The sequence below is a fragment of the Haplochromis burtoni genome, unplaced genomic scaffold (assembly GCF_018398535.1).
Source record: "Haplochromis burtoni strain Fernald_Lab_line unplaced genomic scaffold, NCSU_Asbu1 Contig_463, whole genome shotgun sequence".
NCBI lineage: Eukaryota > Metazoa > Chordata > Actinopteri > Cichliformes > Cichlidae > Haplochromis > Haplochromis burtoni.
In genome coordinates, this window is record NW_024582824.1 from 386,891 (window position 1) to 393,439 (window position 6,549).

Here is a 6,549-nt window from a genome sequence, read left to right on the forward strand (position 1 = left end):
GTTGCTGCAGATTTTATATATATAATATATCATATATAATATATATATATATACACACACACACACACATATATATATATACACACACACAATATATATATAACACACACACATATATATATATACACAACACACTATATATATATAATATAATATATATATATATATATATACACACACACACATAATATAACACACACACATACATATACACACACACACATATATATAACACACACACACACATATATATATACACACACACATATATATATATACACACACAATATATATATAACACACATATATATATATAACAATATATATATATACACACATATATATATATACACATATATATATATACACACATACATAATATATATATACACACATATATATATATAACACACATATATATATATACACAACACAATATATATATACACACAACATATATATATACACACAATATATATATATACACACACATATATATATATACACACACACACATATATATATATACACACATATATATATACACACATAATATATATACAACACACACATATATATATATACACACACATATATATATAACACACACAAATATATATACACACACACATCATATATATATATATATATATATATATATATATATATATATATATATAATATAACACATATATATATATATATACACACAACACACACAACATATAAAAAAAAATATATATAATATATACACACACACAATATATATATATATATACATAGATATATATATATATATATATATATATATATATATATATTTATATATATATATATATAATATATATATATATATATATATATATAAATAAATATATTTATTATATTTATATTTTTAATAATATATATATATATATATATATATTATATGAAATATATAATAAAATATATATATATATATATATATATATATATGAAAAAGTTTCCTGTTCTTTCACTACTTTTCATTTACGGTGTTCCATATAAATGCCATGTTTTGTGGCTGACTGCTTTCAGACCTGAGCGGTGTGTTCATGTGTTAGGTCTCGTTCCGGAATGTTAAATAAGATCATTTTTTGAGCTTTCTTCTGCCACCAAAAGAATTCAAATAACAAAATTTAATAGTTTTAAATGATTTCTGTTGTCTTAAAACATGTGGGTCTGTTTTGTTGCATGATGAGAAAAGGAAACCTGTCTTTTTTATGTTGCATCAAACTTTTTTTATTGTATTTCATCAGTTTGCCATTTTGACCAAAGGTATGTGTAAAATTAAATGTATCCTATAATTATTAAGATATATAAAACTTATAATGTATATTTCTTATTTTCTGTTAACTTATTTACACATTACTTAAAAGTTATGTCGCTATAATCATTTTTTGTATTTTCTCTGTAAGAAAACGACTTGCTAACCCTTTATTCCAGTGTACCTACTGTTAAGTATTTGTGCATAAATATATTTAAAATGCCAATTCAAAGAGAATAATTGAAATATCATATAATTACAGTGGAATTGCAGCATTTATCACAGGACCACACTCCGAATCCCCCTGTAACTGTATTGTCATGGGACATGTGCAGTGTAATAGGGCAGCCTTTTGCGGCTGGATTTATTATGAGGCAGACCAAGACAAGTATAGTTGAACAAGGTATTTATTTACCATACAGCTCACAAACATTGCATCTAATAACAACTGACAGTCTTAAATACTTTCAGCTGTCACAGGTTAAAGCATTATTCTATTAACAGGTGAGTTCTCAAATCCTGACCTTCCACCACATTATATAATACATCAACTTCAATAAAAATATATATAAATACATTTTACATTTTCATATTAATAAATATTTTTCACTTTATCCTTAAACCATACCCCTTATTCTAAAAACACCAAAAAAAAACCAAGCACAAAAGCAAGGCTGGACTGGGACAAAAAATCGGCCCGGGCATTTTGACTAGAGACCGGCCCACCAGGATAAAGATTGAAAATGTGACGTCATTCAGGGGTAAAACCGCAAAGGATTCTGGGAACTTGTGGCAAGAGGTACTAGCGCACGCAGGCTTTCAATTGAACTCAGTTACACAGCGATAAAAAGAAACCCAAAAAATGGCAAGAAGCTGTTGTATTATTAACTGCAATAGCCGGTCGCATGACAGCCACGGGAAGCCGACGGGTAAAGAGATCGTTTTTTTTATCGGATTACGTCGTTGAAGAGAAATTTTTTAAGCCATGTTTCCGAAGTAAGAGCCGACGGATGGTCTGGATATACCAAATATAACGTCTCAGAACACTCCAGCTCACATGTTAGTCTGCTCCAAGCATTCCCACAAAGGTCAGAGTTTTGTAGTAGTTAATACGTCATTTTTCTTAACATAATTGGTGATATAGGTTACAAGCAAGTCTGGCGCTGAACAGAAATTGTCGCGCTATGCTCCTTTATTTATTGTGCATAAATAGTGAATTGTCCTGACACAATATTGTGTTTCGCTTCTGTTATTACCATGGTACATTGACAAAAACATATACTTTTATTCACAGGATAAAACAGTTGTTTTGTATCACTAATTGTCCAGTGCGATTACAACATACAATATTATTGTCACTGCTACATTTCTGTAATGCTACCAGAAATTATTTCCACTACTAATTAATTACCGTTGAGCTCAAAGGTTATATTAATAAACGGTTAACGAATGTGTATTTATGACGACGATTTGTGAGACTGGTAAACTTACCTTTGTTCGTACGATGGTCTTTCGTTCTACACGGTGCATTTCAAGGTCCTGTACCCATCCGTCGGTAAACTGTACCTGGGCTTGTTGCAGTGACCTGAAGTTACTAAACTTCATGAGTGTATGCACTCACTCCAAGAACCGTATAATTATAAATATGAGCGTGGTGAAAGTTGGGCAGCACGCTAACGTCTTTTGTCCACTCTGTGTGCTCGTAAGGGTCTGACCCTTTCACTCCTTTGATTTTTTCCTCGTATCTTTTCTTTGTCTTTTCGTCGAGTCTGTCTTTGTACGGACCGGCATTGTTCTCCTTTTGTTTTGTACATTCCTTTTTTGTGCGGCAAAGAAAAAACAAGAAGGTATTGGAACCGGAGAATGAACGTTTTGCGGTGCTGCAAATGCTTGCATTTGATGCGGTACTTGGATTGTTTTGCCACGAGTTCCCGGCATGCAATGCGCGAAAATCACGTGATTGCTAAACAAGGGGGAGGGTGCATCCGGCCTCCTCGGCTGTAATTGGTCCAGCCCAGAGTCGATCATGACCAATTGGCCAATCCAACACCTTTCATTATATATACCCTTCCTAAAAAAAAAAAAAAATCCATCGGCCCATAAAAACAAAAAATCGCCAGCGGCCCACCGGGCAAATGCCCGGTATGCCCGATGGCCAGTCCAGCTATGCACGAAAGATTCCCACGCTCCTTTAACCCATGGCCTCTCCTGGAACCTTTAAATGTTTCTGGACCACCAGGAAAAAATTTGCCCAAACACCCTGGAGTGACACGGGAAAGAAAGGTGAGTAATAACATCTTACGGTCACTTCTTTGCACCACCTTTATTTCTAGACTTTCACACACACACACTATCATTAGTTATCCTTACAGGTAAACTTTATTTGCTCTCAATCACAAACTGTCTTCTTCACAGACAACAACCACATTTATTGATGAGGAGTAGGACCTGTAACAAAGGCTACCAACTGATTTTTAAATACACAATAAATACTCAATGAAAAACCAACTTGTGTGCAAATATTCTTCCTGTGCTAGGCTTAAAGTGCGATGCTGAATATAGAGCTAGACAAGGTTCTTTTAATAAAGCGAAAGGTGCTCCTAAAGTGATATAGAAATTATAATATAAGTGGTGGTAAGGTAGGCCTCTCCATTACATGCAGTAAAGCCCACTATTAGAGTACATCGTCTGGACCATTTCTCACCGCAAATGCACCACAGTGGCTTCACCAAATCAAATCAAATCACTTTTATTGTCACATCACATGTGCAGGTACATTGGTACAGCACATGCGAGTGAAATTCTTGTGTGCGAGCTTCACAAGCAACAGAGTTGTGCAAAATACAATAACATAAACAGGCAAAATATACGAATGGCTAAATCTGAAACTAATAAATATATGTACAATATATAATAGTATATGCAAAAAAAAAAAAATTTCTGGATGTGTATACTAAATGTTTTTCTACGTGTGTGTGTGTGTATACACATATTTTACAAATTAAATAGAGTCAACAATAAATAAAATATATAGAAATATACAGAGTACACATTTTGTACATGACGATATACCATTGTTGAGCCAGTGGTTAGCATTCTGCCTGTGTTCGGTGTGTTTGCTTTTGCCTTCCATATCCTGTTAGTCTGTATTACTTGCAGCGGCATTCCCTCCTATTGTTATCATGTGTGTATTTAAGTCCTGTGTCCTCCTCTGCTCATTCTTGTGTAACGTCCGTTAGCGCTGTTTCCCTGCATTCCACCTTTATCCTTCCGGTTCTAGTGTTTTATTGTTGTTGGGGTTTTTTTTTTTAGTATTGTTGTATTTTGTTTGAGTATTTTTTCTACAGCAATAAAGGTGGCTCTGAGTTTATTACCCTGTCTGTGACTCCTGTGTCCTGCCTCCCACTTAGTACCATCATGGCAATACTAACTCAAGACAACTGTATTCTGATGTGATGTCGTCTCTTAATAAACATTATTGTAACACTGGTGGTGCAACACTAGACCTGTTAGTGCTACTTCTTGCCTTCTTTGCATGTAGTGCGGGCAATATAGTTACCTTTAACCACAGTACGAGGACAGAAGGGAAATATGGACCAGATCAGACAGGTTCTAGATTCGTAGGAGCCAAGGGTGTATGACAACAGAGGACTTGTACACAGTAGGTGTAGAAAACACAATTGCATTTATTAGCAATTATTAAAGTTGTGCACATTTAACAAAAGTAGAGCGCTCTTCTTGAAAACAAAATAAAATAAACCCCACAAATGGTCGACCCAAGGATATATTGTCTTTTGTGTCTTTTTTAAAGTCAATTTCAGTCTTTCAATGTTCAATAGTCACTCAGTGTGTTTGTAACCAGTCGGGTTACAATCTACCAGTTCATCCGGCTCTTTGGGCTGGGCTCGCCATCCAGTACTGGAAAAGGGATCCTCGATTCTTCTCAGGTCCTCAAAACCAATCCAATCCAAATAAGCAAAGGGAAAAAACCTGACCTGGGGACCAGGCCAGAACACAGTAGTTCAACATTTAAGCTATCATGCCTGTAACTTATTATTACTACTGGTTGCTTGTAGTGCTTCTAAATTTCTTTCAAAATATTCTATGTTGTACAACAAATTATTCTCATTTCAAAGGGAAAAAGTGCATAGGAAACACACATTTAAAACAATACAAAATAGCTCAGCAGTGCATTAAAAATACACATTGGCTTGAGACTTATCAAGTTTCAGCTAAGTAAAGTGCAGGTGAAGGCACTTAATTTCACATTGCTAATACTTAGTGTGCAGAACTATAATTAGCACCATGAGAAAAGGGAACATGTGCTAACATAACAACATCGCACAAAACCATACATTATACATCAATACCACAGTAATGTGACATAAACCTTTAAAGAACATCTCGTATAAAGTGCAGCAGACTCAGTGCTAATTGCTTTAGCCTCAGAAAAGGCACTTTCATTGCAAAATGGCTAACGGAAGTTAGCATCAGAGCTAGCGGCAAGTAGCATGCTATGCTAGCGCACGTGTACTGCCTGGGACTTACCATGCAAAGCAACAAATGCTACACGGGGCTTCACAGTGCTCACGTTGGCTCACGGCCTCTGGAATACAGTATCACTCTTATTATTCTTGCCGAAAAAAGGACTTTCTATCCAGCTAGCTTCTTCGCCACACGGGTAAACTGATCTTTCACCGTCTGTGTCTCTGGCGTATCTGACTGGCACATGAAGGCACACAGGTGTCTGAGCAGCGCACAGACTGGGGGAGGGTCAGACCGGCCAATGATTGGTCGCTCAGTGGATCTGACAAACACACTCTACAGGACTAAGTCCTGCCCCCACACCATTTATACATTACATATACATATGTACATATTAATTAAACTTATGTTTACATGCTTTTTATCAGTATTTATTATAATTAACTTTGTTTTTATCAATATTTATTTATACTTTTAATCCCGTTTTTAACACTGGGTTACATTATGGAAAACCACACCAGTTTGCTGTGAGATGTAAAGCAGAAGTGATGGAACCCGAACATCCACATGAATAGCCAATAGCACGAGTTTTTAAGGGGCTTGCATGCATGTGTGCGCACACACTACTGGTAATGCTTGAGCAGCCTGGAAACAGTGGCCATGTTGAGCTTCAGTGTGGGTTGCTGCTAAAGCTATCATAAGATATAAGAACTGAGTTCAAAAGATAACTGTACTGTAGGTCTTTATAACGTGTGCTCCAATTATACTTTTTCACAATT

At 35.1% G+C, this 6,549-nt stretch overlaps 1 long non-coding RNA gene across 1 annotated transcript; it reads right to left on the reverse strand.

Moving 5' to 3' along the window:
* Positions 1-4,951: 4,951 nt before the first annotated feature.
* On the reverse strand, positions 4,952-6,262 carry LOC106632795. Its single transcript, XR_001336014.2, has 2 exons — positions 5,834-6,262; positions 4,952-5,280 (listed from the first exon to the last, which is right to left on the reverse strand). It is a non-coding gene; the product is annotated as an uncharacterized LOC106632795 (long non-coding RNA).
* Positions 6,263-6,549: the final 287 nt, after the last annotated feature.